Raw genomic sequence first — 13,254 nt, 5'->3', positions numbered from 1 at the left:
GCTGGACCTTCAGAGCGCATGCAGCCGTGCAAGGATTTTTGACACCCTAGACGAAACCTCATTTTGTCGCCCCAGTTGGCTCTGCCCCTGACCTACCTGACCATTACACTGACCTTCCTGACCCCTTCACTGACCTACCTGATCATTACACTGATCTACCTGACACATACAGTGACTCACCTACCTGATCACTACACTGATATATCTGACACATACAGTGACCCACCTACCTGACCACTACACTGACCTATCTGACACATAAACTGACCCACCTGCCTGACACATACAGTGACCCACCTATCTGACTACTATACTGACCTACCTGACCCACATACATGACACATACACTGACCCACCTACCTGACACAAACACTGACCTACCTGACCATTACACTGACCTACCTGACACATACAGTGACCCACCTACCTGACCACTACACTGACATATCTGACACATATCTGACACATACAGTGACCCACCTACCTGACCACTACACTGACCTATCTGCCACATACACTGACCCACCTACCTGACACATACAGCAACCCACCTACCTAACTACTATACTGACCTACCTGACCTACCTACCTGACACATACACTGACCCACCTACCTGACCATTACACTGACCTACCTGACACATACAGTGACCCACCTACCTGACCACTACACTGACATATCTGACACATCCAGTGACCCACCTACCTGACCACTACATTGACCTACCTGACCCATCTACCTGATCCATACACTGACCTGCCTGACCCACCTACCTGACACATACACTGACTCCTACTTCCTGTACTACTCATCCCCCCATCCCCCACACACAGCTCGATGTAGATCGAGGAGGATCCATCCTGCTCCTTAGCTCTTCATGGCTTGATTGACCATCACATCAGGGCTCTCATCAGCAGCGGGCAGCAGTATTGTTTATGAGTCCCTGCCAGCGCCTGCATCCAGCTGCTCTGTGGTGTCCCTACTGGTCGGGAGGTCAGCTAACAGACGCTGCACCTCTCTCAATGCTCCCATTTTCACAGATCCCCGCCCCTCCGCTGCACCAGAGGGACAGGCTGAAGCAAAGTAGTCCCGGAGCTGTGAGATATTACTGTGTGAGGAGATGTGACAGCGGGACGCTCAGCGGGAAACATTAAAGGATTGTTGGTACGCAATGAATGTGTTCCCGGGGACAGCCGGCCCGGCACCGAGCTCACACATGCCTGGCGCTTCACCGGGACAGAGGCTGTGCCGGCACCCTAGGTGGTAGTGCGCCCAAGGTGAATGCCTACTTCGTCTAGTGGTAGCACTGGCCCTGAGCGCATGCGCCGATGACGCCATTGGCTGCATGCACTCTGAATATCTCCTAAACTGTAGGTACAATTACAAAAAAGGACTTGACTTCCTCTTTAATGTGAAATTTGAATTAAAGGTAAAAAAAAAAAATTATATATTATTTCACTATTACAACTTAAAAGGTGAAACTAATATATGAGATAGACTCATTACATGCAAAGCAAGAAAGTTCAAGCTGTGATTTGTCATAATTGTGATGATTATGGCTTACAGCTCATGAAAACCCCAAATCTACAATCTCAGAAAATTCAAATATTGTGCAAAGATGCAATATTCTGTGCTCAAAGTGTCCCACTCTAATCAGCTAATTAAGCCATAACACCTGCAAAGGGTTCCTGGGCCTTTAAATGGTCTCTCAGTCTGGTTCAGTAGGAATCACAATCATGGGAAAGACTGCTGACCTGACAGTTGTGCAGAAAACCATCATTGACACCCTCCATAAGGAGGGAAAGCCTCAAAGCGTAATTGCAAAAGAAGTTGGATGTTCCCAAAGTGCTGTATCAAAGCACATTAATAGAAAGTTATGTGGAAGGGAAAAGTGTGGAAGAAAAAGGTGCACAAGCAGCAGGGATGACCGCAGATGGAGAGGATTTTCAGGAAAAGGCCATTCAAAAGTGTTGGGGACTTTCACAAGGAGTGGACTGAGGCTGGAGTCAGTGCATCAATAGCGACCACACACAGATGGATCCTGGACATGGGCTTCAAATGTCGTATTCCTCTTGTCAAGCCTCCTCAACAACAAACAAGGTCAGAAGCGTCTTACCTGGGCTAAAGAAAAACACACCTGGTCTGTTATTTAGTGGTCCAAAGTCCTCTTTTCTGATAAGACCAAATTTTGTATCTCATTTGGAAACCAAGGACCCGGAGTATGGAGGAAGAATGGAGAGGCGCACACTGCAAGATGCTTGAAGTCCAGTGTGAAGTTTCCACAGTCTGTGATGATTTGGGGAGCCATGTCATCTGCTGGTGTTGGTCCACTGTGCTTCATTAAGTCCGGGGTCACCGCAGCCGTCTACCAGGAGATTTTGGAGCACTTCATGCTTCCTTCCGCAGACGAGCAGGACTTGGCACCTGCCCACACTGCCAAAAGCACCAAAACCTGGTTCAATGACCGTGGGATTACTGTGCCAGCAAACTCGCCTGACCTGAACCCCATAGAGAATCTATGGGGCATTGCCAAGAGAAAAATGAGAGACATGAGACCGAACAAGGCAGAAGAGCTGAAGGCCGCTATTGAAGTATCCTGGTCTTCCATAACACCTCAGCAGTGCCACAGGCTGATGGCTTCCATGCCACGCCGCATTGAGGCAGTAATTGCTGCAAAAGGGGCCCAAACCAAGTACTGAGTACATATGCATGCTTCTACTTTTCAGAGGTCCGATAGTGTTCTATGTACAATCCTTGTTTTATTCATTGCATGTAATATTCTAATTTTCTGAGATTGTGGATTTGGGGTTTTCATCAGCTGTAAGTCATAATCATCACAATTATGACAAATCACGGCTTGAACTATCTCATATATTAGTTTCACCTATTAAGTTGCATTAGTGAAATAAATGAACTTTTGCACAATATTCACATTTTTCGAGTTTCACCTGCATATATATATATATATATTAATATATATGTATATACAGTATCTCACAAAAGTGAGTACACCCCTCACATTTTTGTAAATATTTTATTCTATCGTTTCATGTGACAACACTGAAGAAATTACACTTTGCTAAAATAACTCAACACACAGCCATTAATGTCTAAACCGCTGGCAACAAAAGTGAGTACACCCCTAAGGGCACTTTCACACTAGGGCAGGGGGTGTAGGCGGTAAAGCACCGCTTTACTAACATTTTAGTGGCGCTATTCGGCCTCTAGTGGGGTGGTTTTAACCCCCACTAGCGGCCGAAAAAGGATTAAAAGCACTCGCAAAGCGCTTTGCGCGCTATTCGGCAGCGCTGGCCATTGATTTCAATGACAGGGGCATTTTAGGAGCGGTGTATTCACCGCTCCCACAATGCCCCAAAGATGCTGCTTGCAGGACTTTATTTCCCATCCTGCAAGCGCACCACTCCAGTGTGAAAGCACTTGGGCTCTCACACTGGAGCTGCAGGGGAGGCGTTTTTCAGGCACTTTACAGGCGCTATTTTTAGCCCTTTAGCGACTACAAACGCCTCAGTGTAAAAGTCCAAATTGGGCCCAAAGTGTCAAGATTTTGTGTGGCCACCATTATTTTCCAGCACTGCCTTAACCCTCTTGGGCATGGAGTTCACCAGAGCTTCACAGGTTGCCACTGGAGTCATCTTCCCCTCCTCCATGATGACATCACTGAGCTGGTGGATGTTAGAGACCTTGCGCTCCTCCACTAATTGGGCATAATTTGGACATTTTCACTTAGGGGTGTACTCACTTTTGTTTTAAACCAGCGGTTTAGACATTAATGGCTGTGTGTTGAGTTATTTTAAGAGGACAGCAAATTTACACTGTTATACAAGCTGTACACTCACATGTTCTAATTTTTTTTAGCTACTCTGCATTCTTTGGATAGCGTCCTGGAAAGGGGTAGGTAAGGCTCCATGTACACATTGCCTATTTTGCGTGAAAATTTAAAATGCAGCAAAATCGTGCCGTGATTTTGCCATGTTTTGCAGGCAGCTGAACGAGATTCTTCCACATTCAGGAGAGGGAGGTTAAAGCTCCCCTAACCCTAGCAGCTCCTAAACTCTGCTAAGGCCTGGTTCAAACATACCATACTTACATCCACTATGCAGTTCATTTTGCACAGAGTGGCCCCAATCCTCGTCTTCTGGGGTCCCTCTGAGACCACTTTTATCCCAAAGAGGAACACCTGCCACTGCTGAAAATACAGGGGTTATGGCAGCTAGCGGCTGCCATAACAACGGTATTTAGTGTCAAAGTGCCGGCGTACAGCTACGGCAATTCACGGCAAGCAGTTAACATGGCTTTCTATGGGACACGTTCACATCTATGCTTTTTTCAACCGCTGCGTTTTTGGGAAGGGTCAGGGACCTTTTAGGCTCTATTCGCACCCAGGCGATTTGAATCACGGGGCGTAATGGCAGATTCCAGAATCACAGCCATTATTTGTTAATGGCACCCCAAACGTGGTGCAATTTTTCCATGATTGTCGAGCGACAAAAAACAGTACAATCGTAGCAAAAATCACAAAGCCTAACGCTCCTGGCTCTGTGCCAAGATTTGGTAGCTTTTTTTGGAGCGTTTTTGGCCTAAGCCAGGTTCACACCTGAGAGATTTTCTGCTTGAACCTTGTAGATTTAAAACGCTCAACAAGTCAAATCCCATTCATTTCAATTGCCCCCATTCTCATCTGAGCATTCTGGCCCATATTCTGGCTAAATGTCCGCGGGCTGCGCGTAAGGCATTTACACTCCGCCGCCCCAACCTACAGGAGCAAGTGCTGTATTCCCCAAACACTTGCTCCGTAGTTTGGGGCGGCGGAGTGTAAATGCCCCGGCGTAGCCACGCGTATCTCCAAGGGGGTGGCTTCTATTCAAATTAAGCGCGCCCCCGATTCTAAGTAACTGCGCATGCGCCGGGCTTAAAAAGCCCAGTGCGCATGCTCCAGTTCTCGGCGTAAAACGTCAATGACGCCGATGTGTGCGTCATTGACGTAAAGTCGTATTCAAGAACGACTTACGGAAACGACGTAGCCGACGGAAAAACACGACGTGGACCCGACGCCATCCGTAACATGGCCTACGTGGGACTTGCGAAAACTTACTCCTCATATAGCAGGAGTAAGTTTCCGCTTACGCAAACGATGTTAGCGACGGGTACGCAACGCAAAATCGTTCGGGAATCGGCGTAACAGGCTCATTTGCATAAGCAAATGAGTCCTTCACGTACATGCCATCTAGCGGCGGGCGGCGTACTTACATTTAAGATCCGAGGGCCATATTCTGAGAGAAGTTACGATGGAGTATCTCAGGATACTCCATCGTATCTCCCTTTTTGGCCCGTGTATCTATGCGACTGATTCTTAGAATCATTTTCGCATAGATACACTTAAGATCCACCATCTGTAAGTCACTTACACTGTCGGATCTTAAATGTAAGTACGCCGCCCGCCGCTAGATGGCATGTACGTGAAGGACTCATTTGCTTATGCAAATGAGCCTGCTACGCCGATTCCCGAACGATTTCGCATCGCGTACCCGTCGCTAACGTCGTTTGCGTAAGTGGAAACATACTCCTGCTATATGAGGAGTAAGTTTCCGCAAGTCCCGCGTAGGCCATGTTACGGATGGCGTCGGGTCCGCGTCGTGTTTTTCCGTCGGCTACGTAGTTTCCGTAAGTCGTTCTTGAATACGACTTTACGTCAATGACGCACACGTCGGCGTCATTGACGTTTTACGCCGAGAACTGGAGCATGCGCACTGGGCTTTTTTAAGCCCGGCGCATGCGCAGTTACTTAGAATCGGGGGCGCGCTTAATTTGAATAGAAGCCGCCCCCTTGGAGATACGCGTGGCTACGCCGGGGCATTTACACTCCGCCGCCCCAAACTACGGAGCAAGTGTTTGGGGAATACAGCACTTGCTCCTGTAGGTTGGGGCGGCGGAGTGTAAATGCCTTACGCGCAGCCCACGGACATTTAGCCAGAATATGGGCCCGACAGTGTAAGTGACTTACAGATGGCGGATCTTAAGTGTATCTATGCGAAAATGATTCTAAGAATCAGTCACATAGATACACGGGCCAAAAAAGGGAGATACGATGGAGTATCCTGAGATACTCCATCGTAACTTCTCTCAGAATATGGCCCTCGGCCACCTGAAGCAAAACACCTGTCGCTGAAAAAACTACATAAGCTTCTTTTTGGCAGAAAATTTGGGAAGAATAAACTGAGCGGGTATTCGCCAACTCAGAATAATTAGGACCTTATTGGAGAAGGTGGTGCAGATCCACAGAGATCTGCACCCGCACAGCGTATCAGAGATACGCTACGCCGCCGTACCTTACCTGCCGTAATTTTGAATCCTTAAAGATTTTGCGCCGTAAGTTACGGCGGCGTAGTCTATCTCTGTTTCATTTAAATGAAGCGCGTCCCCGCGCCGAATGAACTGCGCATGCGCCGTCCCGAAATTTCCCGCCGTGCATTGCGCTAAATGACGTCGCTAGGACGTCATTTTTTTAACTTAGACGGGACTTACGTCCATCTCGATTCACGGACGATTTACGCAAAAAAAAAAATTCAAATTTCGACACGGGAACGACGGCCATACTTAACATGGCAAGTCTAACTATACGCCACAAAATACCAGCTTTAACTATACGCCGGAAAAAGCCGACTAACGACGACGTAAGAGAATGCGTCGGCCGCGCGTACGTTCGTGGTTCGTCGGAAATAGCTCATTTGCATACCCGACGTGGAAAACGACGAGAACGCCACCCAGCGGACGCCGAAGTATTGCATCTTAGATCCGAAGGCGTACGAAGCTCTGAGGATCTGGCCCAGTGTGTCTATTAGTAGGCGAGCATAGATAACACAAAGGTTTTATGCAAAAATACAAAATGTATTAAATAAAATTTAAATACAATGATAAAATCATTTTTGCCCTTATAGAATGCTGATGACAGAGTTAATAGACGGAGATAGTGCTGGTCGCCAACATGTTTCACAATTAAGCGTCATCAGGGCACCACATCCATCTATTTCTTCATCTGGTCATATACAAAACAAAGCACAAGGCATGTTAATAGTATAGATCTGCATCAGGGGAGGGCTGGCAGCCTTAAGCCTGGGGGGCAAGTCCAGTTAACCACTTCCAGACCTTAGGTGTTTTTCAGATTCGGTGTTTGCAAAACTAAAACAGTTTTTTCTGCTAGAAAATTACTTAAAACCCCCAAACATTATATATATTTTTTTCTAACACCCTAGAGAATAAAATAGTGGTCATTGCAATACTTTTTGTCACACCGTATTTGCGCAGCGGTCTTACAAGCGCACTTTTTTTGTAAAAAAAAATCACTTTTTTGAATTAAAAAATAAGACAACAATAAATTTGGCCCAATTTTTTTATATATTGTGAAAGATAATGTTACGCCGAGTAAAATGATACCCAACATGTCACGCTTAAAAATTGCGCCCGCTCGTGGCATGGCGTCAAACTTTTACCCTTAAAAATCTCTATAGGCGACGTTTAAAAAATTCTATAGGCTGCATTTTTTGAGCTACAGAGTAGGCCTAGGGCTAGAATTATTGCTCTCGCTCTAACGATCGTGGCGATACCTCACTTGTGTGATTTGAACACCGAACAAGTATGCGGGCGCTACTCACATATGCGTTTGCTTCTGCGCACGAGCTCGTCGGGACGGGGCGCTTTTAAAAAATGTTTTTCTTATTTATTTTTATTTATTTTATTACTTTTTACACTGAAAAAATAAAATAAAAAATGTGATCACTTTTATTCCTATTATAAGGAATGTAAACATCCCTTGTAATAGAAAAAAGCATGACAGGTCCTCTTAAATATGAGATCTGGGGTCAAAAAGACCTCAGATCTCATAATTAGACTAAAATGCAAGAAAAAAAAAAAATTGAAACTGTCATTTTTTCAAATGACAAAAAAAAAATGTTTCTTTAAGAGGCTGGGCGGGACTGACGTTTTGACGTCACTTCCGCCCAGCAGAGCTATGGGGACGGGTGAAGGAAATTTTTCCTTCACTTGCAACCCAACACAGCTGCCGAACAGTCCCGATCTCCTCCGCCGCTACCGACGGCTCCGGTAAGCGGCGGAGGGCGCGGGAGAGCGGCGGGAGGGGGGACCCCTCTCCCGCCACCGATAACGGCGATCTCGCGGTGAATCCGCCGCGGAGACCGCCGTTATCGTGTACCGGACCGCACACACTAAAGATGGATACCTCGGTTGTGGCAGCAGCTGCTGCCGTTACCGAGATATCCATCTTTAAAAATAGGACGTACATCGTCGTGCGCAGGTCTGGAAGTGGTTAAGTGGCCCATTGAACCGCCGAATGAGCTCACCATCCATGGCCCACCTATTTTTTCAATGCAGCCTCACCAGTGCCCATCAGTGCAGCCAACTCCAGTGCCCATCAATGCAGCCTGATCACTGGGGCAGGTTACATGGGGTGTATGGGGGGTGGGGGGTCAGCTAGGCTTGTCAGGGTCTCTCAGCTCAGTGATCTCAGCTTAGCAGGTCCTTGCATGCCACGGCCTCCTGGGGGGGTAATGCTCCTGGTCCTGTGGTAAAATTGCAGCCAGCGCCCAGCCTTGCGTCCTGACTCCCTGGCATGTACTGCCTCTGCCTGCTTCCAAGAATCTGGTCCAAGGGAATGCAACAGCTAGTGGTCAGCCACTGTGGCTCCCGGCCCCCGGCTTGACTTTCTTGTGCAGAATAAAAAAGAAAATGGTAAAGGGCAGCGGCTGTGGGCCATTTTGAACATAAGTTAGAGTGGACTGGGAGGCAATTGCCCCCCTGCTCCCCGGCCCAGCCCTCCCCTGATCTGCATTGAGGGATATAATATCATTTTTAAATCATATTTTTAATAGTAATCTAATTGAGGTATTGTGCTCACCTATTCTGTCGGACTTTTAAAGAGACTGCATATGGTGACTCGTGAACATTTTGGCAGATTACAAGCGTTTTTGGCCCATAGACTTCAATAGTAACTACTGACGCGTTTTGTCACTCGTTTTCTGCTGAAACAGCAGCTTTCCACCCCTAATTTCCACTCCCTCTCCTCCCCCTAGTGCTTTCTATTGGCTAAACAAAAACGCCCGAAGCTGTAAAACGCTTGTAATACACTCCAAGAACGCTTTGGAAAAAAATGCTCACAGGTAAATCGCTAAGCTGTGAACAGAGTATAAATGCAAAAGGGTGCTTTTTTCGTTTTTTTTGGTTCAATAGACTTCAATGGAGAAGCTGCAGCAAAGCATGAAGTGCATTTTTGCCACGATTTGTGTTTTTTTTTCAGTCTGCCTAATAACAAATTGGCCAAAAAAAGCATAAAAAAATGCAAAACGCAATTTGTGGCAAAACACACAGCAAAAAGCTCTGCAGAAACGATCAAAAGTAAACTGCATAGGTGTAATCCTGGCCTTATGAAGCTCTTTGGGGACCCTGATGCAAGACTGAGGCTCTTTGGGTACCCTGATGTAAGGAGGGGCTCTCTGGGACCCCGATGTAAGGGGGAGGCTCTCTGGGGATCCTGGTATAAGGTTGAGGCTCTCTGGGGACCCTGATGTAAGGAGAAGGCTCTCTGGGGACCCTGATATAAGGCGGATGCGCTCTGGGGACCATGATGTAAGGGGGAGGCTCTCTGGGGACGCTGATGTAAGGGGGAGGCTCTCTGGGGACCCTGATATAAGGTTGAGGCTCTCTGGGGACCCTGATGTAAGGAGAAGGCTCTCTGGGGACCCTGCTGCAAGACTGAGGCTTTCTGGGGACACTGAAGTAAGGGGAAAGCTCTCTGGGGATCCTGCTGTAAGAAGGAGGCTCTCCGGGGACCTTGATGTAAGGGGGAGGCTCTCTGGAGACCCTGATGTAAGGAGGGGCTCTTTGGAGATCCCAATATAAGTAGGAGGCTCTCTGGGGACTCTGATATGAAGGAGGAGGCTCTCTGGGGACCCTGATGTGAGGAGAAGGCTTTCTGGGGACCCTGATGTAAGGGGGAGGACCTCTGGGAATCCTGATGCAAGACTGAGGCTCTCTGGGGACTCTGATGTAAGGGGGGGCTCTTTGGGGACCCTGATGCAAGACTGAGGCTCTCTGGGGACCCTGATGTAAGAAGGGGCTCTCTGGGACCCAAATGTAAGGGGGAGGCTCTCTGGGGATCCTGATATAAGGTTGAGGCTCTCTGGGGACCCAACGTAAGGAGAAGGCTCTCTGGGGACCCTGATGCAAGACTGAGGCTCTCTGTGTTCTCTGATGTAAGGGGGAAGCTCTCTGGGGATCCTGCTGTAAGAGGGAGGCTCTCTGGGGACTGTGATGTAAGGAGGGACTCTTTGGGGACCCCAATGTAAGGGGGAGGCTCTCTGGGGACCCTGATGCAAGACTGAGGGTCTCTGAGGACCCTGATGTAAGGAGGATGTGCTCTGGGGACCATGATGTAAGGGGGAGGCTCTCTGGGGACCCTGATGTAAGGGGGAGGCTCTCTGGGGACCTTGATGTAAGAAGAAGGCTCTCAGGTGACCCTGATGCAAGATTGAGGCTCTCTATGGACCCTGATGTAAGGAGGGGCTCTTTGGAGACCCCAATGTAAGGGGGAGGCTCTCTGGGGACCCTGATATAAGGGGGAGGCTCTCGGGACCCAGATGTAAGGAGAAGGCTCTCTGGCGACCCTGATGTAAGGGGAGGCTCTCTGGGGGCCCTGATGCAAGACTGAGGCTCTCTGGGGACTCTGATGTAAAAGGTAAGCTCTCTGGGGACTCTGATATAAGGGGGAGGCTCTCTGGGGACCCTGCTGTAAGAAGGAGGCTCTCTGGGGACCTTGATGTAAAGGGGAGGCTCTCTGGGGACTCTGATATAAGGGGGAGGCTCTCTGGGGACCCTGCTGTAAGAAGGAGGCTCTCTGGGGACCTTAATGTAAAGGGGAGGCACTCTGTGGACACTGATGTAAGGAGGAGGATCTCTGGGAATCCTGATGCAAGACTGAGGCTCTCTGGGGACTCTGATTTAAGGGTTGGCTCTTTGGGGACCCTGATGCAAGACTGAGGCCCTCCGGGGACCCTGATGTAAGGAGGGGCTCTCTGGAGACCCCAATGTAGGGGGGAGGCTCTCTGTGGATCCTGATATAAGGTTGAGGCTCTCTGGGGACCCTGATGTAATGAGAAGGCTCTCTGGGGATCCTGATGTAAGGGGGAGGCTCTCTGGGGACCCTGATGTAAGAAGGAGGTTCTCTTGGGACCTTGATGTAAGGGGGAGGATCACTGGGGACCTTGATGTAAGGGGGAGGCTCTCTGGGGACCCTGATGTAAGGAGGGGCTCTTTGGGGACCCCAATGTAGGGGGAGGCTCTCTGGGGACCTTGATATAAGGGGGAGGCTCTCTGGGGACCCTGGTGTAAGGGGGAGGCTCTCCAAGGACCCTAATGCAAGACTGAGGCTCTCTGAGGACCCTGATGTGAGGAGGGGGCACTTTGGGGACCCCAATGTAAGGGGGAGGCTCTCTGGGGACCCTGATATAAGGCGGACGCGCTCTGAGGACCATGATGTAGGGGAGGCTCTCTGGGGACCCTGATGCAATACTGTGGCTCTCTGGGGACTCTGAGGTAAGAGGGAAGCTCTCTGGGGACTCTAATTTAAGGGAAAGGCTCTCTGGGGACCCTGCTGAAAGAAGGAGGCTCTCTGGAGACCTTGATGCAAGACTGAGGCTCTATGTGGACTCTGATGTAAGGGGGGCTCTTTGGGGACCCTGATGCAAGACTAAGGCTCTCTGGGGACCCTGATGTAAGAAGGGGCTCTCTGGAGACCCCAATGTAAGGGGGAGGCTCTCTGGGGATCCTGATATAAGGTTGAGGCTCTCTGGGGACCCCAATGTAAGAAGAAGGCTCTCTGGGGACCCTGATGTAAGGGGGAGGCTCTCTGGGGACCCTGATGCAAAACTGAGGCTCTCTGGGGACTCTGTTGTAAGGGGGGAAGCTCTCTGGGGATCCTACTGTAAGAAGGAGGCTCTCTTGGGACCTTGATGTAAGGGGGAGGCTCTCTGGGGACCTTTATGTAAGGGGGAGGCTCTCTGGGGACCCTGATGTAAGGAGGGGCTCTTTGGGGACCCCAATGTAAGGGGAGGCTCTCTGGGGATGCTGATGCAAGACTGAGGCTCTCTGAGGAACCTGATGTAAGAAGGGGGCTCTTTGGGGACCCCAATGTAAGGGGGAGGCTCTCTGGGGACCCTGATATAAGGGGATGTGCTCTGGGGACCCTGATGTAAGGGGGAGGCTCTCTGGGGACTCTGATGCAATACTGTGGCTCTCTGGGGACTCTGATGCAAGAGGGAAGCTCTTTGGGGACTCTAATATAAGGGGAAGGCTCTCTGGGGACCCTGCTGAAAGAAGGAGTCTCTCTGGGGACCTTGATGTAAGGGGGAGGTTCTCTGGGGACCCTGATGCAAGACTGAGGCTCTCTGTGAACTCAGATCTAAGGGGGGCTCTCTGGGGACCCTGATATAAGGTGGAGGCTCTCTGGGGACCTTGATGTAAGAAGAAGGCTCTCTGGTGACCCTGATTTAAGGTGAAGGCTCTCTGGGTACCCTGATGCAAGATTGAGGCTCTCTATGGACCCTGATGTAAGGAGGGGCTCTTTGGAGACTCCAATGTAAGGGGGAGGCTCTCTGGGGACCCTGATATAAGGGGGAGGCTCTCGGGACCCAGATGTAAGGAGAAGGCTCTCTGGCGACCCTCATGTAAGGGGAAGGCTCTCTGGGGGCCCTGATGCAAGACTGAGGCTCTCTGGGGACTCTGATGTAAAAGGTAAGCTCTCTGGGGACTCTGATATAAGGGGGAGGCTCTCTGGGGACCCTGCTGTAAGAAGGAGGCTCTCTGGGGACCTTGATGTAAAGGGGAGGCACTCTGTGGACACTGATGTAAGGAGGAGGATGTCTGGGAATCCTGATGCAAGACTGAGGCTCTCTGGGGACCTTAATGTAAAGGGGAGGCACTCTGTGGACACTGATGTAAGGAGGAGGATCTCTGGGAATCCTGATGCAAGACTGAGGCTCTCTGGGGACTCTGATGTAAGGGTTGGCTCTTTGGGGACCCTGATGCAAGACTGAGGCCCTCCGGGGACCCTGATGTAAGGAGGGGCTCTCTGGAGACCCCAATGTAGGGGGGAGGCTCTCTGTGGATCCTGATATAAGGTTGAGGCTCTCTGGGGACCCTGATGTAATGAGAAGGCTCTCTGGGCA

This window comes from Rana temporaria, chromosome 9 (assembly GCF_905171775.1).
Source record: "Rana temporaria chromosome 9, aRanTem1.1, whole genome shotgun sequence".
Classification (NCBI taxonomy): domain Eukaryota; kingdom Metazoa; phylum Chordata; class Amphibia; order Anura; family Ranidae; genus Rana; species Rana temporaria.
This window is presented reverse-complemented; position numbering follows the sequence as displayed.